The following is a 21,513-nucleotide window of genomic DNA, read 5'->3' on the forward strand; positions in this document are numbered from 1 at the left end:
GGGTTTTGCGGGCTCCTGGAGGTCGGGGGGGCCCTGGGGGTGGTTTGGGGGGCACTGGGGGGTTCCAGCCCGTGACCCCTCCCCGTTTTTGACCCCCCCCCCCCCGAGCTGTTTCGGTCTCATCGACGCCCTCCTGAAGCCCAAGGGGGGGTGGGCGCTGGGCCCCCCCCGCTGCCCCCTCCCCCTGCCACCCCCGCGACGCCCTGCAGGTGAGGGACCCCCAAAAACCCCTCCCCAGACCCCAAATTCACCCCTGGGACCCCGAAAAAACCCCCAAAACCTCTCCCCGGACCCCAAATTCACCCCTGAGGCCCCAAAAAACCCCCGATCCCCTCCCCATGAAACCCAAATCCACCCCTGGGACCCCCCAAAACCTCCCCAGGACCCCAGATCCACCCCGGGACCCCCAAATCCATCCCTTGGACCCCCAAAAACCCCCAAATCCATCCCTGGGACCCCCCAAAACCTCCCTCCAAACCCCAAATTCACCCCTCGGACCTCCAGAATCCTTCCACAGGACCCCTCAGGGGTCGTTCCCCACGAAAAAGTGCGGCAAACGTGAGGGGAGAAAAAGGGCGGGAAACGTGAGGGGAGAAAAAGGGCGGGAAACGTGAGGGGAGAATAAGGGCGGGATCAAGTGGGGAGATCAGTGGAATATTGGGGGGGGGTCAGTGACGCTGAGGGAAGATCAATGGAATATTGGGGGGGCATCTATGACATTGGGGGGGTCAGTGACACTCGGGTGGGGATCAATGATGCTGTGGGGGGGTCGATATCAGAGGTTATCAGAGGAAATCGCCGCCGCCGTCCTCCCGTGCCCAGAGCCCCGGCAGGACCCCAGCGCAGCTCCGGCTGCAGGCGGAGCAGGAGCGGCTCCTGCCGCCCGCAGCGATCCCGGTCCCGATCCCGACCGCAACGCCAGCTTGGGCCTCAGGCCCCGAGACCCTCAACCCGCCCGCCGGGGGGGGCCGCACCTCTCGGGAGCCGCAGCCGACACTGACAGGACCCGAACCAGAACGCCCGCTCCCATTCCCGGCCCCGCCTGGCTCCGCGCAGGGCCGCGAGCAACCTCGGCTCGGCTCGGCTCGGCTCGGCTCAGCTGCGAGGGGCGGGGCGGGGTCGCGGGCGATGGTCCCGCCCCCAAGCCGGGGCGTGCTCGGGGCGGAGCCGGGGCGGGCTCGGAGCGGAGCCGGGGCGGGCTCGGGGCGGATCCGGGGCGGGCTCGGGGCGGATCCGGGGCGGATCCGGGGCGGGCTCGGGGCGGAGCCGAGGCGGGCTCGGGGCGGAGCCGGGGCGGGCTCTGGGCGGAGCCGGGGCGGGCTCGGGGCGGAGCCGGGGCGGGCTCGGGGTGGGCTCGGGGCGGAGCAGGGGCAGAGCCGGGGCGGGCTCGGGGCGGGGCCGGGGCGGAGCCGGGGCTCTGTGAGGCGGGGCCGGAGGCAGCCGGGGCCGGGCAGTACCGGGGGCGCGGCTTCAGGGGCGCGGGGCGGGTCCCAAGTGCACGGCGCCGGGACCCCACCGGGGCGTTCCTCACCGAGCCCATAGAGCAGCAGCTACTTCCGCCACCCTTTTGAATCCCCGCGATTGGCGGGCTCGCTGAGGCATCGGCAGTGCTGATTGGACAGCGGGCCCCGGGAACCGCCCCCGCCCCCCGGCCCGCGCTGAGGGCCCGGGGCCTCCGCCCTCAGACCGGCTCCGGCTCCAACCCGGCCCGGGCTCTGCTCCGGTCCCCCCGGCCCGCCCTGAGGGCCCGGGGGCTCTGCGCCGAGACCGGCCTTGCCCCTCCCCGCCTCGCCCTGTAGTAGATTTCTGTTTGGTTTGTGGGAAGAAACAGGTGTGAGAAGTGAGATTTGTGCTGGAGAGGTGCTGCTGGGAAGAAAGGATGGAGTAAATCTGCTCCAAGGATGTGCGATGAAGAATTCAGGGTCAGAGGTGGGCAGTATTTATAAACTGTCTCCATATTTCCCTGTATCTCTGGGTGTTTGGATTGAGCCTGGGATTGTCAGCTATGTTATAAACAAGCCAACCCGGCTACTGAACTCCCAATGAACGTTTGGAAACCCTTGCACAGAAAGACAAGGTAGTAATGATTCCAAAGGAGAAAATGTAAATGAAGGGTAACGATTGCTGGGAAATTTCCTTAGGAATTGTGAACCTCACACAAACGGAATTTAGGAGGTGGAATCCCAGTTTCAGCCTTGGGCACGTGCAGGAGAAGAGGGATCCTTATTCACAGCAAGGAAAGCCCGGTGCCCCAGCGTGTCAGTGCACACAGTGCAATGTCCAGGAAATGAGCGGCAGGGACTGGCAGCAGCTGCAGGTGAGAGCTGTCACAGGCTGATTGAGGGGACAGAGCAGCCCCAGGTGAGAGCTGTCACACTGATGAGGGGACAGAGCAGCCCCAGGTGAGAGCTGTCACACTGATGAGGGGACAGGTGGAAGCTGTAAAGGATAACGAGGGGGGCGGGTCCTGCCAGCACTGCTTTAAGAGGGGAGCCCGAGCTCAGTTTGGCACGGAGCTGCGGGAGGAGAGGGGTTTATGCTGGGCTCCCAGGTGAGGCTCATGGAAGGATGGTGAGTTCATCTCACAGGGGCTGGGGGAGGCCTTGGGCGTGGAACATTACTTCAGGAGGTGCTGAGGGACAAACCTTTGTGCCGAGCAGCAGCAGCACAAAAGGTTGAAATAAGTTTTGGTTTGGCATGTAGTGATGGGATTGGCGTCTATGGTGTGCTAGTGTTATCTAAAGGTTTAAACTTTAATGTTTATTTTTAAAGCTTTAAGTTAATGAATTAATATAGGTTGCAAGACATGGGCTTTTTCCTTTTTATTTGGCTAGCAGGAGGTCTTTAACTTTGGGGGCGCTCTGGGTATATGTTCTGGAGTATTATTGAGGGGATTGGACGTGGGGTTGTTTTTATTATATTCAGTAGTTTGACTGGGGGTGATAAGAGTTGGCTTTTTTTGCTGGAATTTTTTTGGGGTTGTCTGTTTGAAAATTTATGTATTTATGCAGTTAAGTGTAGTGGTGTTTCCGGTGTAACTCTTCAGCTTATGTTATTGTTTGTGTGTTTGAGGTGGTCCACTTGTCTTACGCCCTGACCGATTGGCCAACAGATCTGCTGAGATCATACATCGATGTTTGTTTTATTTCTTGTAGCCGAATAAGAGACAGCAGCCCGGTGACAGCAGGAAATTCCCAGAGGGCGAGGCGGCCTTCTGTGGCACCCGACATGGATTCTCATCCCCAGACGTCCAAGAGATAAGTGGAGGGTTCAGAGCCACAGAGGGGATGAAAGTGGAGTGCTGGGTCAGGACTTGTCAGGAGGGGTTTTTGAGTCAGGTTTGGAGATAGGGATGTCCAAGATGTGCCAATTGAGAGTACAGGTGTACCAGCCCGACCCAAACCCGAAGGAGTAGCCCTAAAGACATGCCCGTTTCCCTGAGTGCGGGTACAGGCAGGAGCCCTTATGCAGGACAATGCTAGAAGGCCTGGCTGCGAGGTGTAGGGCTCTAAAGAAGTTGGGTTTAGAAGGGGGGAGGTGTAGCCACACACACAGAGGCTGAGGTAAAGGACTCAAGGACTAGAGGACACACGGTGAAAACCAGGGGAACAGGCTAGGATACAAGTCAGAGTACAGGTGTAGCGGCCCTCACAGCACTGCTACCAGCACACTTCCCCTGAGAGCAGGTGCAGGCAGCAGCCCTAGTGCAGGAACACACCAGAAGCTCTGACCTGTGCAGACACTGTCAGGCTAGGGCCAGGCAGGAAGCGATAGTGGGGAGCAGGATCCAGCAGGGCTGGGGATAACGGGGGTTTCCCGCCCCACCCACCCTGGGATTCCCTGTCTCTCCGCAGCCGGTGGAAGTGCTCCTGATTTCCCTCTCGAGGCGGCGGTTGGTAAGGCTTCGTGCCTTTTGCCACCGCAAAGAGTTCGGCTCTGTCAGCCTCTGCCCTGTCTCAGGGCCACGTTTAGGGTAGGCAGGGAACAACTGTGGATGTACCTGTCCTGCGTGCGGGACAGCTCTTGGGACCCTAACGGTGCAGAGCGTCCCCGGCTGCAAGGTCTAGGGCTCTGAAGAAGCAGGGTTCAGAAGGGGGGAGGTTACAGTGATGCACACAGAGGCTGAGGTAAAGGACTGAAGGACTAGAGAACACACAGTGAAAATCAGGGGTACAGGCTAGGATACAAGTCAGAGTACAGGTATCCCGGTCCTCACAGTGCTGCTTCCAACACTGTTTCCCTGAGAGCAGGTGCAGGCAGCAATCCTAATGGCAAGGCAATGCCAGAAGTCCTGAGAGGTGCAGGCAGTAACCCTAAGCTAGGGCCAGGCAGGAAGTGACAGTGGTGGGGCCGAGTCCACAGGGTTGAGGTTCACCGGGGATGTCCACCCTGCGTTCCTGTCCTGCTCTAACCGGGGATGCTCACAGCCCTAATGGAGGCCACGGTGGGTGGGCTCGGTGCCAGTAATGCCTCTAAGGCTTTGGCGCTGCGAGCGTCAGCCTCCGAGCTCAGCTGAAGCACACACGGGGCCCGAGGACCCGGTCCTGCTTAAGAGACGGTGAGTAGCAGAGCTGCTGGTTTTTGGCTGATGTGCAGCTAAGATTATGCTTTGATGTTTGGTTTTCTTTATTGTAGCTGACTAGGAGACAGCAGGCAAGTGACAGGAGGAATTTCCCAGAGGCATAGGCGGCCTTCTTTGGGACCCAGCGTGGATTCACCTCCCCAGACATCTGAGAGATAAGTGGAGGGCTCGGAACTAGGGAGAGGATGAAAGCGGGGTGCCAGGGCAGGGGTCAGCGGGAGGGATTTTTTGAGTCGGGTTTGGAGATGGGGATGTCCCAGATGTGACCCCTTAGGCTACAATAAGGGAAAGTCTCATTCTGGATCACAGTGCTGAGGTGTGCAGGGCAGAGCAGTCCCAGGGTGTGTTGTGTCTGTTGTGCACTTTGTGTCTTTTGGGTGTCTTGTCTTTTCCTTTAGTCTTTTCAGGGGCCTGTCAAAACCTCTGGCATCAGTCTTAGCATTTCTGATCTCTGTGCTCCTCAGCCAGGTGCCTTTGTCTCAGCTGCTCGGACACTCATCAGAATCCATCTCTCTTCACAAGCATCCAGTCCGATGCCTTTTCAGGTCTTGTTCTGAGCTGTACTGACAGCCGTGCACCGCCCTGATCCATTCCGGCGGGTTAGGTCTTGTGAGAATGCAAAGACAGGTCGAGGATTCTGACCGTAGGGTTCTCGGGCATCCATCTCTGCATTTCTTGGGATAAGTCATCCCGATGGCATCTTGTTCCTGCAGGGTTCTCTGAGCCTGGCCAGCTCACCTTCCTTCTCACCTCGGTCATCTCATTCCGAGTTCTCTGGACCCTCAGGGTCATTCTTCTTGCCCAGAGTTTTCTGTCCCTGTTGCGTCCCCTCGTTTGTCCTGTGCTGTGTCACGGGTGTTGGTGTGTGTTTGGCCGGGAGCTGCTCTGCCTTGATGCTCAGTCTGGGTGTAGGGGTACGAGGGTAATAGTGCCGGGGGCTTGAAATTTGTGATGTGGGGTGTAGTTAGACTGTAGAGGGTATTCCTAGATTGCCACAAGATGTGTGGAGCTGTCAAGGTATCCTGCAGCACTCTGACTTTTGTCCGAACTTTCTTTCAGATGCAGAGGGATGAAATCTGTGGCAGAGCCCCCCAGTCTGGGTGAGGGGCTCCCCTGAGAAGGTCAGTCACTGTTTTGATTTGCAGGGGAGGTGTAAATGATGGCTGTGTTACAGCTCTGTTCTTTGTCTTTATTTTTAGGTGGTGAAGCCGGATCTCAGCAGTCAAGCTGACGTGGGCGAGGTGAGCAGTGACGGGTGGACAGAAGCCGTTGCTATTGTTCAAGCCTCACTCGCTGGTGCAACTCTAAGCCTCCGTTATTGTGTGTTTTAGGGAGTCCACTCGCAGGAGGCCGAGCTCCCCTCTCACCAACCGGACGACAGACCCGGGTCACCTCACCCGTGAGCCCTCCGGGAGCATTCCAGGAGTCTGTGATGGAGCCTTGATCTTCTCCTTGTGAAGGCCCCATCCAGGTAGTCTTGGATAACGGCCGAGGAGTTGAGGTGAGTCAGGGAGGAGAAGGAGGGATGGTCCCCTCAAGTTCCAGCGCTGCCATGTCACCTTGTCTGCTCTTTACCCAGGCAGACCCTGCGACGCCGGCGTTGGCCTCTGAGCGCAGCTGAAGCACGGGGCCGAGGACACGGGCAAGCTTAGGAGACAGTGAGTAGCAGAATTGTCGGGTTTTGGGTGATGGGCTGCCAAGATTATGCTTTGATGTTTGGTTTTCTTTATTGTAGCTGTGTAGGAGACAACAGCCCAGCAACAGCAGGAATTTCCCTGAGGGAGAGGCGGCCTTCTTTGCCACCCAGCGTGGATTCACCTCCCTAGACGTCCAAGAGATAAGTGGAGGGCTCGGAGCCAGGGAGGGCTTGAAAGCGGGGTGTGGGATCAGGGGCCACCGGGAGGGATTTTTTGAGTCATTTTTGGTGACAGGGATGTCCAAGAAGTGACCGCTTAGGCTACAGAAAGTCTCATTCTGGATCAGAGTGCCGAGGTGTGCCGGGCAGAGCAGTCCTGGTGTGTGTTGTGTCACTTGTCTGTTGTGCACTCTGTCTGTTTGGTGTCTTGTCTTTTCCTTTTGTCCTTTGAGGGGCCTATCAAAACCCCTGGCATCAGTCTTAGCATTTCTGATCTCTGTGCTCCTCAGCCAGGTGCTTTTGACTTTGGTGCTCGGACACTCATCAGAATCCATCTCTCTTCACAAGCATCCAGTCCGATGCCTTTTCAGGTCTTGTTCTGAGCTGTACTGACAGCCGTGCACCGCCCTGATCCATTCCGGCGGGTTAGGTCTTGTGAGAATGCAAAGGCAGGTAGAGGATTCTGACCGTAGGATTCTCGGGCATCCATCTCTGCATTTCTTGGGATAAGTCATCCCGATGGCATCTTGTTCCTGCAGGGTTCTCTGAGCCTGGCCAGCTCACCTTCAGTCTCACCTCGGTCATCTCATTCCGAGTTCTCTGGACCCTCAGGGTCATTCTTCTTGCCAGAGTTTTCTATCCCTGTTGTGTCCCCTCGTTTGTCCTGTGCTGTGTCACGGGTGTTGGTGTGTGTTTGGCCGGGAGCTGCTCTGCCTTGATGCTCAGTCTGGGTGTAGGGGTAATAGGATAATAGTGCTGGGGGCTTGAAATTTGTGATGTGGAGTGTAGCAGGGCTGTCGAGGGTATTCCTAGATTTCCACAAGATATGTGGAGCTGTCAAGGTATCCTGCCGCACTCTGACTGTTGTTCTGACTTTCTTTCAGATGCAGGTGGATGAAATCTGTGGCAGAGCCCCCCATCCTGGGTGAGGGGGCTCCCCTGAGAAGGTCGGTCACTGTTTTGATTTGCAGGGGAGGTGTAAATGGTGGCCGTGTTACAGCTCTGTTCTTTGTCTTTATTTTTAGACCAGACCCTGCGACGCCGGCGTTGGCCTCTGAGCGCAGCTGAAGCACAGGGCCGAGGACACAGGCAAGCTTAGGAGACTGTGAGTAGCAGAATTGCTGGTTTCTGGCTGATGTGCTGCTAAGAGCACAGGGTCACGTTTAGTTCTCTTTATTGTAGCTGACGAGGAGACACCAGCCTGGTCACAGCAGGAATTTCCCCGAGGGAGAGGCAGCCTTCTTTGGGACCCGGCGTGGATGCACCTCCCCAGACATCTGAGAGATAAGTGGAGAGCTCAGAGCCGTAGAGGGCATGAAAGAAGAGTGTGGGGTCACTAGCAAGGTTTTTTGAGTCAGGTTTGAAGACAGGGATGTCTAAGCTGTGACCCCTTAGGTTTCATCCAGGGAGAGTCTCATTCTGGATCACAGTGCCGAGGTGTGCAGGGCAGAGCAGTCCTGGTGTGTGTTGTGTCTGTTGTGCACTCTGTGTCTTGGGTGTCTTGTGTGTGCTGTCTTTTCCCTTAGCCCTTCAGGGGCCTGTCAAAACCTCTGGCATCAGTCTTAGCATTTCTGATCTCTGTGCTCCTCAGCCAGGTGCCTTTGTCTCAGCTGCTCGGACACTCATCAGAATCCATCTCTCTTCACAAGCATCCAGTCCGATGCCTTTTCAGGTCTTGTTCTGAGCTGTACTGACAGCCGTGCACCGCCCTGATCCATTCCGGCGGGTTAGGTCTTGTGAGAATGCAAAGACAGGTCGAGGATTCTGACCGTAGGGTTCTCGGGCATCCATCTCTGCATTTCTTGGGATAAGTCATCCCGATGGCATCTTGTTCCTGCAGGGTTCTCTGAGCCTGGCCAGCTCACCTTCCATCTTACCTCGGTCATCTCATTCCGAGTTCTCTGGACCCTCAGGGTCATTCTTCTTGCCAGAGTTTTCTATCCCTGTTGTGTCCCCTCGTTTGTCCTGTGCTGTGTCACGGGTGTTGGTGTGTGTTTGGCCTGGAGCTGCTCTGCCTTGATGCTCAGTCTGGGTGTGGGGGTAATAGGATAATAGTGCTGGGGGCTTGAAATTTGTGATGTGGGGTGTAGTTAGACTGTAGAGGGTATTCCTAGATTGCCACAAGATGTGTGGAGCTGTCAAGGTATCCTGCAGCACTCTGACTTTTGTCCCAACTTTCTTTCAGATGCAGAGGGATGAAATCCGTGGCAGAGCCCCCCATCCTGGGTGAGGGGCTCCCCTGAGAAGATCGATCGCTATTCAAGGTGAGAGTCACATATTTCACATTTTTTGGCACTCCAGTGCAGGCCACCTGCATTTACAGCTTGAAACAGGTGAGTCCCTTGGTAACCCCTGGGCAGCAGCTGGAGCCTGCTCCGGGCTGGGCTGAGGGAGCAAACACTTGTGGCTGACACAGCTCCACACTGGGGGTACTTGGGAAAACACCTGCCTTGTCCTGGATTGTTTTTTTTTTTGAGCTTTTGACAAGGTTTTAGTCATCACCTTGGTAAAAATAAATGGTAAGGACTGAAAACATGAGAGGCTGGCAGGTTATATGCACGAAAGACAACTTTTTTTTTCTTAAATATTTGTGCAACCTATATCTTAATTTTGAGACTCTTTTTTGGTCAACTTTATTGTAAAACCCCCTTATTTTCAAGTTAGCTGCTTCAATAATGAATTTGTTTTACAAATACCCGCTAATGTCCGAAGGTTAAAGCACTAACACCAACATCCCACCTCTTTTATTTTTGCAGCAAAATTTTATCTTTACTAAACTTGAAACTTGATGTTTTTGCAGGTAGTAAGTTAAAGAAGGTGTTTATCTGCCCATCACTGATAGTCAGGGTCATGAAGAAATTGCTCTAGTGTTCTAAAATAAATGCAGATTTTTAGGCCTCTCCCATTCTCTCTGGCTAGCAGCATGTGAATTGATTTTTGATCTCCTTTCTGTTGGTGTCTGTGGGTTTTAAGCTGCATGGAGAAGGTGTCTGTGGACATGGCACCCAGGGAATGGTGCTGGGAAGGGCAGGATGGAAAGGAGCTGCTCAGGAATCCAGAGCAGCAGTGGAGTGGGAGCTGGTGCTGCTGCCTCAGTCACACCCTCCTGGACAGTCTGTGCAGTGATAATATTCCTACTTTCCTTCCTGAACCTGGGGTTGGAGGAGAACATGAGTCTTGGCATTGTTGGAAAGGGGAACTCCAGGGAAAAACTGCTGTTTGTGTCCTCAGAGAGCAGTGGGAAGAGCCTGGGAGAAATCCTGGCTGGCTGAGGGATCCTTGTGTCCCCTCAGGAATAAATCCCTGCGTCTCCTCAGACCTGCTGGTTTGCAGTAGAGTTTGGGCACCTTTCGCTGCAGCTGTGGTTCTTAATAACTGGAAGTCCATGGATTGCTGGGCGATTCCCATAAGTTCTCCTATTTTGTAGGAGCTGCACGGTGAGGTCAGCATTCTGATGGAGGCCCTGGCACAGCTGCCAAGGGCAAGGAACGTGGAGCATCCCGGGGCTTCTCCCACCCGAGTTTCTCCCGGAGCGTGCTGCGTGTCGTGCCGGATGTTTAACCCGGGTTTGGGGTGTTCTCCTGCAGTCCCAGCTCTGACTGCTGCCCCCGAGCCCCGGCCTTGCTCGGTCCCAGCACTGAACCTGGCAGGTGGGTGTGCTTTTCCAGCCCTTTAATCCCACGGGCAATCCCAGATTCCCGGAGCTCCCCGAGGCACAGCCTGGCCTCCCTCCCTGGGAGCTGCATTTCAGTCTGCCTGGACCAAGGCCATCCTGTTTGAGACTTTATTCCTGTTGCTTTTCCTCTTCCAGGTTGTGGGCAAAAAGGAGAGAGCCAGTAGGAAGTGAAGCCACTGGAAGGCCTTATCCCAGTCCAAGGTTGGATAGGAGTAACTGGACCTGTTGAATTCCCACTTCCCTTTAAATTAGAGCAGAGGAAGCAGATTTTAAATCATCATTCCATGAACTTTCACCAGCTTCATGACTCTTGCAAAAGTTTTCAATGTTAGAAATTCCTGAGCTTGTTTTCCAGGCAAGCTTGGATTTAGATGTTATTCCTTCCTTTTATTTGAAGGAATAACTCTGATTTTCTCTCTGATTTTAGTAAGGGAATATTTATTTATTCCAATTTTCCATCCTAATTGGAATTTTTGCACCTTGTAGAGCACATTTCCAAGGAAATTTACCCAATTAATGTTGGTAAATCAGGAATTGTCCAGCACCATCTCCACAAAATTCTGTGAATTCCCAAGAAAACGTTGAAGTATTTATTTGCCATGATTCATCTCTTTGTAAAGTTCAATTTACTGCATTTTTAATTACATAAATGCCATTAAAACCTGAATCCAGGCCTAGCTGCTGTTCCTTGGACACAGGGGGCTGGTTCTTTCCTACCTTGGCACATTTGGGTGTTTGTCCAAAATGAGCTTCCCACTAAAATAGAATTTGTTTCCAAGCAAAAGTGGGAATTGTCTAGAAAACCTTCTGTTCTGGGGGGCACTGGGTTTGTTTCCCTTATTGCTGCATAATTGAGGAAAGCCATGGTGCTTTTTTAGGCAGTGGCAGGAGGTGAAAGCTGCATTTATTTAATTTTGTATTTTATTTCTTGTTATTTTTGTATTTTTATGCTCTTTTGTTGTGGTTTCTCATGTTGCGTTTTGTGGTTTTTCAAAGACTTTTTCTTCCGTTTTTTAATTTTTATATTTTTTTCTTTAGCTATTTATTTACTTGTTAAAACTACTTTTAGTTTTTTATTTTAATTTTTTGTTTAAATTTTTTTTCCACTTTTTTGTTACTTTGAAATTTTTTTCTTTTGGTATTTTAATTTTATTTATTATTTTCTATAGTTTTGGTTTATTTTTTCATGTTTTCTTTGTTCCTTTTTTTTTTCCCCCATACTCTTTCTTCCCCCGGGCGCCTGGGGGTTTGGCTGTTGGCAAGAAAGATGAGAAATGACCTCCGTGCCCGCTGGACGTCGGGATGTCATAGAGAGCGCAGTTGGCAAAAGCTCTGTATTTTCTGCTCCATAAAACTCCTGAAGGGAGAAAGCTGTGACCACCGTGGTGCCGTTTTTTCCTTCCCAGCCCCGACCAGGTCTCCTCCTACCCGTGCACAGTGTTACCAGCAGCAGCCTGCTGTCCAGGCTGTCGAGGCGTATTTCAGAGGGGGCAATAAAAACAAAGTAGACGTTTTATTTTGAACTCTCCGACCCTGCTTGTTTATTAGCAAAGAACTCCAAAACAAAGCGAACAAAAAAAGAAAACCCACAAACTAAACTCCCCCGCAACCCACCAAAAAAAAACCATAGAGAAAGAGAAAACATGCCCATATTATTTGAATAAAGATTAAAACTTTACCCCTTAGAAAACCAGGCTCATTTAATTCAAATTAATTGTGTTTCTGATGTGTTAGGTTAATGAATTCATCTAGTGTAAAATATCGTTTAAAATATAAACAAACGAATTAAAAAATAATGAAAAAGAAAAATAACAAAAAGTATAGGATATGAAAAATAATATAAATAATAAATACACAATATATTATTACATACTACACGTTTTATAAATATATATAATATACATAATATAAACATCTATAATGTACATAATCATGATATTTCAATGAAATGTATTATTATTTATAACATTACATAATAAATAATAAATTATTTTATATATAACTTTCTATACTTAATATATATAATAAATATAATAGTATAATAAACATAATACATGATGTATAATGTACATAATATAAAAGCTGAATTGTAATGATTAATGTAAATATCAGAATCACAAAGATAAAAAATATTGAAATAGAGCCTGAACGAAAGGCTTTTTTGGTTCGGTCTGGTTGCTGGCAGGGCTCTCGCAGGTGTGCTCGGGGGTCTTTTGGGCCATTTATTCCGGAGGCTGTTCGGAAGGGCATTTCTGGGCACGTTCGTTTATGGCTCCGCTCCGCGCCGCCGCGCGGCAGTGCTGCCACCCTGTGGGCAGAGAGCGGTAGTGCAGCTTCCCCCCCGCCCGGCCCGCCCGATCTGTGCGGCAATGCTGCCACCGTGTGGGCAAACAGCGGTAGTGCAGCTGTCCCTCCCGCCCGTCCCGCCTGATCTGTGCGGCAATGCTGCCATCGTGTGGGCAAAGAGCGGTAGTGCAGCTGTCCCTCCCGCCCGTCCCGCCTGATCTGTGCGGCAATGCTGCCACCCTGTGGGCAAAGAGCGGTAGTGCAGCTGTCCCCCATGACCGTCCCGCCGGAGCCGTGCGGCAGTGCTGCCACCCTGTGGGCAAAGAGCGGTAGTGCAGCTGTCCCCCCCCGCCCGTCCCCGACGCGCGTGGCAGCCCCGCATTGTGAGCTCGGGGGCGGCGCTGCCGCCCGCCCGCCCGCAGCTCGGGGCCGAAAGGGAGGGAAAAAGGCAAGGAGCCCGGGCGCGTGGCAGCCGGCTGCCTGCGCGCGCCACCCGGACCCCGGAGCCGTCCGGGCGCGCTTTTCCGCGGCGTCTGCGGGTGTGCGGACACGGGATGGGGGCGCAGCGGCGCCGCGGGCGGCAGTCCATTGAGTCAGGCGCTTGTGTGAGCGGCCGAGGGGGCATTTTAGTGGGTTCCACTACCAAGATGGCGGCGAGACGCGAGGCGCCTGACCTTCTAAAAAGGGCGGCCAAAAGGGCGGGAAAAATAAGGACCCTATAGGTGTTTATGCAGCTGCCTGCACAAAACCCCGACTACGGCGCCGCCCGGGGGCAATTTTCCGCGGCGTTTCCAGGTGTGGGGACACGGGCCGTGTGCTCAGTCGCGCCGCGTCCGCGTTCAGATTCGTTGATTTAGTCAGGCGTCTGCGTAAACACCTGGCGGAGGCCTATGCCGAGCCACAAAGAACATGGCGGCCGGGACGGAAGTGGCCTCAGGAGCAACCAAGATGGCGGCAAGGGAAAGCGGAAGTCACACGTCGCCCCTCACAAAATGGCGCCGAAGCGCGAGGCGCCCGACCTTCCAAAAAAGGCGGCCAAAAGGGCGGGAAAAAATAAGGACCCTATAGGCATTTAGCCAGACGCCTGCACAAAAACCCCGACTACGGCGCTGCCCGGGCGCAATTTTCCGCGGCGTTTCCAGGTGTGCCGACACGGGCCGTGTGCTCAGTCGCGACGCGCTTGCGTTCGGATTCGTGGATTTAGTCAGGCGTCTGTGTAAACACCTGGCGGAGGCCTATGCCGAGCCACAAAGAACATGGCGGCCGGGACGGAAGTGGCCTCAGGAGCAACCAAGATGGCGGCAAGGAAAAGCGGAAGTCACGCGTCGCCCCTCACAAAATGGCGCCGAGGCGCGAGGCGCCCGACCTTCCAAAAAGGGCGGCCAAAAGGGCGGGAAAAAATAAGGACCCTGTAGGCGTTTACGCAGATGCCTGCACAAAAACCCCGACTACAGCGCCGCCCGGGCGCAATTTTCCGCGGCGTTTCCAGGTGTGCAGACACCGGCCATGTGCTCATCCGCGCCGCCTCCGGGTTCGGATTCGTGGATTTAGTCAGGCGTCTGTGTAAACACCTGCCGGGGGCCTTAGCGGTGCCGCAAAAAAGATGCCGGCGGGACCGGAAGTGGCCTCAGACGCAACCAAGATGGCGGCAAGGAAGGGCGGAATGCTCGTGGGGCTCATCGCGGCCGAAAATCACCGAGTGCAGCTCACACCCTGCAATGGCAAAAGCTGTTTTATTAAAACTCAGCCGAGAATTTTCCTCTTATTTCCAGGTCACAGGATATACTGAGCCTGAGAGGGATCCTAAAATCTGACTCTCAAGCAGACGGACCGTTTGAGAATCGAACTCAGCACCTTGGCATTACCCGGACTCTGCTCCAAGCAGCTGAACCAATCTCTGCATTATGGGGATGGACCTCCATAGGATGGCAACGCTTGGCCCCACTAAGGTAAGTGCAGTGCCGCCTTCTCTGCCAAAGCTGCTTCACACAGCAGCCCCTGGAATGGCTCGAGGGCAGAACTGGCTGGCAGCTCACGACAGCACAAAGCTCTTCCAGTGATGCTGATTTCCTGTCCTTTCCAGGATTTACTCAACAGCTGCCGTAAAAGTACTTACACAAAGTCTCTTTCTGGGCGGAAAAGAGCAGGACAAGTCCTGAGGCTTCCCTTCTTCCACGGCCAAAGCTCTGCAGAGAGGCAGGGCCGGTCCCACCCGCACAGGGGCGTTTCCTGCAGGTGAGTGTTGCCGGGCCAAACTGATGGCAGCTGCTGAGGCCGGGGCTGCTTTTCTGGCCGGAGGCCTCAGTGCCCCCCCGTGCCGCCTGCAGTGTCCCTCGGTGTTTCCTGCAGGTGTCCCGGGTGCCCGGAGGCGCAGGGAGGAAGGAGGCCGGCAGCCCCAGCGGGGCCAGCAGCCCTGGGATGATGTGCAGGGGAGGAGCTGTGCCTGCGGGGCCCCGCCCGTGGCAGCGGCGGCCAAACGCAGGGCCCGGGGCCGGGCTCGGGGCTGGCACGGACACGGCCCCGGGGCTGCCGCGGCTCCTCGGCCAGGGGCTGCTCCCACCGGGCACGGGGAGATGCTGCAGCCCGGACAGAGGCACCCACAGCCCAAGAGCTCCCCAGGGAACAGCTGGCATTGCCCGGGAACGGCGGCTCGGGCTGTCTGCAGAGGGGCTCAGACAGCAATTCCCACCTCCCGGAGCTCCCACACAGTTGCCAGGGATGTCCTGGCCACCCCAAATCCCCTCCCTTTCAGCCTGAGGACATCACCCATCGGCAGCATTAAAGCCAAGGTGCTCCTCCCACACAGAAATTAAATCCAGAGCAACGGCCCTCGGAGATGCCTCAAAATCAAAGGTTTGAGTGGGATGGAGTTTCGTTTGGATGAAGTCTGGACTTTTCCAGGGAGCCAGCCGGAGTGCAGAAGTGATGGAAAGCTTTTGCAGGTGGGTCCCACTGGAGGTGTGCTGAAGGCAGGGATGGGCATCCCTTGCCTGAGGGAAAGGCACTTGCAGAGGCCACTGCTGGGGCTCGGAAAGGAGCTGAGCTCCTGCAGGGAGCTGTGTCCTCCCGAGGGCACAGGGGCTGCCTCAGCACAGGCCGGCCAGTGCCTTCTCCTGCTCTGAAACATCACCTGGAGCCCGAGCTCAGGGGGGTGGCTGAATTCCAGGGAAATCTGACAGGTGACCCCCAGGGGATGAGGGTTAGAATTAACCAAATCTATGGAATAGAAACCTATCCTGTCCCTATCCTGCTGAGCTTCCTTGGAAGCTCTGCTAGTTCCTGACACATCTGGCATTCAAGCAGCAGCTCTGCGTGGGAATATCCATGCTCTGTGAGGCACTGTGAGGTTATTGCAGCAGGAACTGAGCAGGGAATTCGGGGCCGTGGGTATAATTCATCTAAACTAGCAAAGGTGACAGTGAACCCCAAATCTGGGCACCACACAGAGAACAATCTTTGTGCTGCCCTGTCAGCTCAAGCCCCTGGGCTGGGAAGTTTTGGGAGTCAAACATATGGAATGATAAAAGTCACAGCAACTGGTGTCACCCCGAGGGACAGTCCAAGTCCCAGACAATTCCTCTGCAGTCCCCTGGGGGGGAAAACACCCTCTGTCTGCCAGGAGCCCTGACTCTGTTTCTCCTATCAGCTGTGTTGGGCTTTAAGAACTTGAAATAACTTTGAAGCCAAAGAAATCACCTTTTCCTTCTGGTTTGATTGTGTTTTTTTGTTGTTTTTTTTTTTTTTTTTCTTTCAGGTGCTGGACTTGCTTCTGTGGATGTGTGCTGAGCTCTGGCTGCAGGGGACTGTCAGGCCTGAATGGCTGTGAGTTTGTGTTCTTCTCGCTGGGGAAGCAGAAATAATTATTAATTAGACTGCAGAAATGTTTTCAGAAACCTTTCCCCTTTCCTGCCCTTTGCTGGTGGATCTTCTCTTTCTGCCTTTGACTTTACAAAGCTGTTCCCTGATGTCAATTCCCCTGCCTGAATTCCTTGCAGCTCCTAGCTGGGAAAAACTGGGATGATGTCCTAGGGATGTTCTTAGGGGAGGACAGAGGTGAGATTTTTGCCTGTATTTTTCTAATATTTTCTAAAATTTCAGGGAGCTGCTCCTGCTCCTGCCCCTAATCCTGCTGCTGCTGCACAAGTGGAGCCTTGTCAGCGAAGACCTGCATCTGCAGGAGGCCCCGCAGGCCCTGGCTGGGAAGTGCCAAAACAAAGAAGTGATCAGTAAGTGCTGAACTGCTTCCAGGAGGGCATATTTTGTTGCAGCCGTTACAGACCAACCGTGTGGTGCTGGTGACTTTGTGTGAGTTGCTTTATTAAAGCCAATCGTTGGTAAGGGTTTTGAGCCTGCCTTGGAGAGCACTTGGAGCTCTGGGTGGCCTGGCTTTCCCCTAGGTGGCCCTGGGGGCGCCCCGGCTGTCCCCTAGGTGTCCCTGGGGTGCTCTGGCTGTCCCTGGGGTTGCCCTGGCTGTCCCCTAGGTGTCCCTGGAGTGCCCTGGCTGTCCCCTAGGTGTCCCTTGGGGTCCACGGGCTGTCCACTAGGTGTCCCTTGGGGGGACCTGACTGTCCCTGGGATGCCCTGGCTGTCCCCTAGGTGTCCCTTGGGGTCCACGGGCTGTCCACTAGGTGTCCCTTGGGGGGACCTGACTGTCCCTGGGATGCCCTGGCTGTCCCCTAGGTGTCCCTGGGGGTGCCCTGGCTGTCCCCTAGTTGTCCCTGGGGTGCCCTGGCTGTCTCTTAGGTGTCCCTGGGGGTGCCCTGGCTGTCCCCTGGGTGTCCCAGGGCTGCCCTGGCTGTCTTTTAGGTGTCCCTGGGGGTGCCCTGACTGTCCCCTAGGGGTACCTTGTCTGTCCCTGGGGGGGCCCTGGCTGTCTTCCTAGGTGTCCCTGGGGGGCCCTGGCTGTCCCCTAGGTGTCCTTGGGGTGCCTTGCTGTCCCCAAGGCGTCCCTGGGGTGCCCTGGCTGTCCCTGGGGGTCCCTGGGGTTGCCTTCCCTGTCCCCTAGGTGTCCCTGGGGTGCCCTGGCTGTCCCCTCGGTGTCCCTGGGGGTGCCCTGGGTGTCCCCTAGGTGTCCCTGGGGGTGCCCTGGGTGTCCCTGGGGTGCCCTGGGGGTGCCCTGGCTGTCCCGTAGGTGTCCCAGGGCTGCCCTGGCTGTCCCATAGGTGTCCCTGGGGGTGCCCTGGCTGTTCCTTAGGTGTCCCTGGGGGTGCCCTGGCTGTCCCTTAGGTGTCCCTGGGGGTTCCCTGGCTATCTGTGGGGTGCCGTGGCTGCCTCTGGGGTGCCCTTGATGTCCCCTAGGTGTCCCTGGGGTGCCCTGAGTGTCCCTGTGGGTGCCCTGGCTGTCCCCTAGGTGTCCCTGGGGTGCCCTGGCTGTCCTTTAGGTGTCCCTGGGGGTGCCCTGGCTGTCCCCTAGGTGTCCCTGCCTCGCTCGTATCCTCGACTCCGCCTCCGGCGCCATGGTGACACCCCTCCCAGTCTGGACCGGTGTGGCCACACCCCCTCCCCTGGGGCCATTAGACCCATCCCAGTACAGACCAGTAAGGCACCGTGTGCCCACCATGGACCCCCACACGCCTGCCAGTTCGTCCCAGTCCACTCCCCGTCCATCCCAGTTCTCTCTGATCACCCTCCCAGTGCTCCCAGTCCATCCCAGTCCCGCAGGTGCTGGTGCTTGTGGCTTGATCAGCTGGTGCCTGTCCGCAACGTGGAGCGGGTCAAATGAGGCCTCAGGGGGAGGGGGGGGCGGATTTTGGGGGGTCCTGGGGGTCCCGAGTTGTCCTGGAGGGGTTTGGGGGGTCTGCGGGGAGTCTCAAGGGGCTGCTGTGGGTGTTTTTCGGGGATCTTCGGGAGGTTTGGGCGGCCCATTTGAGGCATCAAAGGAACCTGAGGAGGGTTTTGCGGACTCCTGGAGGTCGGGGGGTCCCTGGGGGTGGTTTGGGGGGCACTGGGGGGTTCCAGCCCGTGACCCCCCCCCGTTTTTGACCCCCCCCCCCCCGAGCTGTTTCGGTCTCATCGACGCCCTCCTGAAGCCCAAGGGGGGGTGGGCGCTGGGCCCCCCCCTGCTGCCCCCTCCCCTGCCACCCCCGCGACGCCCTGCAGGTGAGGGACCCCCAAAAACCCCTCCCCAGACCCCAAATTCACCCCTGAGGCCCCAAAAAACCCCCAAACCCCTCCCCATGAACCCCAAATCCACCCCTGGGACCCCCCAAAACCTCCCCAGGACCCCAGATCCACCCCGGGACCCCCAAATCCATCCCTTGGACCCCCAAAAACCCCCAAATCCATCCCTGGGACCCCCCAAAACCTCCCTTCAAACCCCAAATTCACCCCTCGGACCTCCAGAATCCTTCCACAGGACCCCTCAGGGGTCGTTCCCCACGAAAAAGTGCGGGAAACGTGAGGGGAGAAAAAGGGCGGGAAACGTGAGGGGAGAAAAAGGGCGGGAAACGTGAGGGGAGAAAAAGGGCGGGATCAAGTGGAGGGGATCAATGGAATTTTGGGGGGGGTCAGCGACGCTGAGGAAGGATCAATGGAATATTGGGGGGGCATCAATGACATTGGGGGGGTCAGTGACACTCGGGTGGGGATCAATGATGCTGTGGGGGGGTCGATATCAGCTCGAGGGGCGGCCATGGGTTTTTGGGGGGCCGCAACGCAGGCATCCGTGCTGGGTTTGGAGCGGGGGGGCCCCTTCAACCTCTGGGGGGGCCCTGGCTGTCCCCTGGCTGTACCTGGGGGTGCCCTGCCTGTCCCCTAGGTGTCCCTGGGGATGCCCTGGAGTCCCTGGGGGTGCCCTGGCTGTCCCTGGGGGTCCCTGGCTGTCCCCTAGGTGTCCCTGGGGTGCCCTGGCTTTCCCTGGGGTGCCCTGGCTGTCCCCTAGGTGTCCTTGGGGTGCCTTGCTGTCCCCAAGGCGTCCCTGGGGTGCCCTGGCTGTCCCCTAGGTGTCCCTGGGGGTGCCCTGGCTGTCCCTGGGGGTCCCTGGCTGTCCCATAGGTGTCCCTAGGGGTGCCTTGTCTGTCCCTGGGGGGGCCCTGGGTGTACCCTGGTGTCCCTGGGAGGGCCCTGGCTGTCCCCTAAGTGTCCCTGGGGGTGCCCTGGCTGTCCCTGGTGTGCCCTAGCTATCCCCTACGTGTCCCTGGGGGTGCCCTGGGTGTCCCTGAGGTGCTCTAGGGGTGCCCCGGCTGTCCCTGGGGGGTACCCTGGCTGTCCCCGAGGGGTCCATGGGGGTACCCTGGCTGTCCCTGGGGTGCCCTGGCTGTCCCCTAGGTGTCCCTGGGGGTGACCTGCCTGTCCCCTAGGTGTCCCTGGAGGTGCCCTGGCTGTCCCCTTGGTGTCCCTGGGGGTGCCCTGGCTGTCCCATAGGTGTCCCTGGAGGTGCCCTGGCTGTCCCCTTGGTGTCCCTGGGGGTGCCCTGGCTGTCCCATAGGTGTCCCTGGAGGTGCCCTGGCTGTCCCCTTGGTGTCCCTGGGGGTGCCCTGGGTGTCCCTGGGGTGCCCTGGTTTTCCCCTAGGTGTCCCCGGGGATGCCCTGGCTGTCCCCTTGGTGTCTCTGGGGTACCCTGGCTGTCCCTTATGTGTCCCTGGGGGTGCCCAGGGTGTCCCTGGGGTGCCTTGCTGTCCCCTAGGTGTCCCTGGGGGTGCCCTGCCTTTCCCCGAGGTGTCCCTGGGGGTGCCCTGGCTGTCCTTGGGGTGCTCTGGCTGTCCCCTAGGTGTCCCTGGAGTGCCCTGACTGTCCCCTAGGTGTCCCTGGGGGTTCCCTGGCTGTCCCCTAGTTGTCCCTGGGGGAGCCCTGGCTGACCCTAGGGTGCCCTGCCTGTCCCCTAGGTGTCCCTGGGAGTGCCCTGGCTGTCACTTAGGTGTCCCTGGGGGTCCCTGGCTGTCCCCTAGTTGTCCCTGGGGGAGCCCTGGCTGTCCCAAGGGTGCCCTGCCTGTCCCCTAGGTGTCCCTGGGAGTGCCCTGGCTGTCCCCTAGGTGTCCCTGGGGGTGCCCTGGGTGTCCCTCTGGGTGCCCTGGCTGTCCCCTAGGTGTCCCTGGGGTCCCCTGGGTGTCCCCGGGGGTGCCCTGGCTGTTCCTGTGGTGCCCTGGCTGTCTTCTAGGTGTCCCTGGGGGGCCCTGGCTGTCCCCTAGGTGTCCCTGGGGTGCTCTGGCTGTCCCTGGGGTGCCCAGGCTTTCCTATAGGTGTCCCTGGGGGTGCCCTGGCTGTCCCTTAGGTGTCCCAGGGCTGCCCTGGCTGTCCCATAGGTGTCCCTGGGGGTGCCCTGGCTGTTCCTTAGGTGTCCCTGGGGGTGCCCTGGCTGTCCCTTAGGTGTCCCTGGGAGTTCCCTGGCTCTCTGTGGGGTGCCGTGGCTGCCTCTGGGGTGCCCTTGATGTCCCCTAGGTGTCCCTGGGGTGCCCTGAGTGTCCCTGGGGTGCCCTGGCTGTCCCCTAGGTGTCCTTGGGGTGCCTTGCTGTCCCCAAGGCGTCCCTGGGGTGCCCTGGCTGTCCCCTCGGTGTCCCTGGGGGTGCCCTGGGTGTCCCCTAGGTGTCCCTGGGGGTGCCCTGGGTGTCCCTGGGGTGCCCTGGGGGTGCCCTGGCTGTCCCTTAGGTGTCCCAGGGCTGCCCTGGCTGTCCCATAGGTGTCCCTGGGGGTGCCCTGGCTGTTCCTTAGGTGTCCCTGGGGGTGCCCTGGCTGTCCCTTAGGTGTCCCTGGGGGTTCCCTGGCTATCTGTGGGGTGCCGTGGCTGTCCCTGGGGGTCCCTGGCTGTCCCCTAGGTGTCCCTGGGGTGCCCTGGCTTTCCCTGGGGTGCCCTGGCTGTCCCCTAGGTGTTATTGGGGTGCCTTGCTGTCCCCAAGGCGTCTTTGGGGTGCCCTGGCTGTCCCCTAGGTGTCCCTGGGGGTGCCCTGGCTGTCCCTGGGGGTCCCTGGCTGTCCCATAGGTGTCCCTAGGGGTGCCTTGTCTATCCCTGGGGGGGCCCTGGGTGTACCCTGGTGTCCCTGGGAGGGCCCTGGCTGTCCCCTAAGTGTCCCTGGGGGTGCCCTGGCTGTCCCTGGTGTGCCCTAGCTATCCCCTACATGTCCCTGGGGGTGCCCTGGGTGTCCCTGAGGTGCTCTAGGGGTGCCCCGGCTGTCCCTGGGG

At 57.1% G+C, this 21,513-nt stretch overlaps 3 long non-coding RNA genes across 3 annotated transcripts; all 3 read left to right on the forward strand.

The window, feature by feature from the left end:
* Positions 1-1,708: 1,708 nt before the first annotated feature.
* Positions 1,709-4,984, forward strand: LOC136304714 (uncharacterized). Its single transcript, XR_010724750.1, has 3 exons — positions 1,709-1,929; positions 2,142-2,317; positions 3,156-4,984. It is a non-coding gene; the product is annotated as an uncharacterized lncRNA (long non-coding RNA).
* A 560-nt stretch (positions 4,985-5,544) lies between these two features.
* On the forward strand, positions 5,545-7,516 carry LOC136304716 (uncharacterized). Its single transcript, XR_010724752.1, has 4 exons — positions 5,545-5,823; positions 5,914-6,083; positions 6,162-6,240; positions 6,318-7,516. It is a non-coding gene; the product is annotated as an uncharacterized lncRNA (long non-coding RNA).
* A 7,697-nt stretch (positions 7,517-15,213) lies between these two features.
* On the forward strand, positions 15,214-16,613 carry LOC136304719 (uncharacterized). The gene is made up of 3 exons (XR_010724755.1): positions 15,214-15,341; positions 16,154-16,221; positions 16,498-16,613. It is a non-coding gene; the product is annotated as an uncharacterized lncRNA (long non-coding RNA).
* Positions 16,614-21,513: the final 4,900 nt, after the last annotated feature.

Source organism: Chamaea fasciata, unplaced genomic scaffold, assembly GCF_029207755.1.
Source record: "Chamaea fasciata isolate MVZ Bird 193981 ecotype frontalis unplaced genomic scaffold, bChaFas1.0.hap1 SCAF_149, whole genome shotgun sequence".
Classification (NCBI taxonomy): Eukaryota; Metazoa; Chordata; class Aves; order Passeriformes; family Sylviidae; genus Chamaea; species Chamaea fasciata.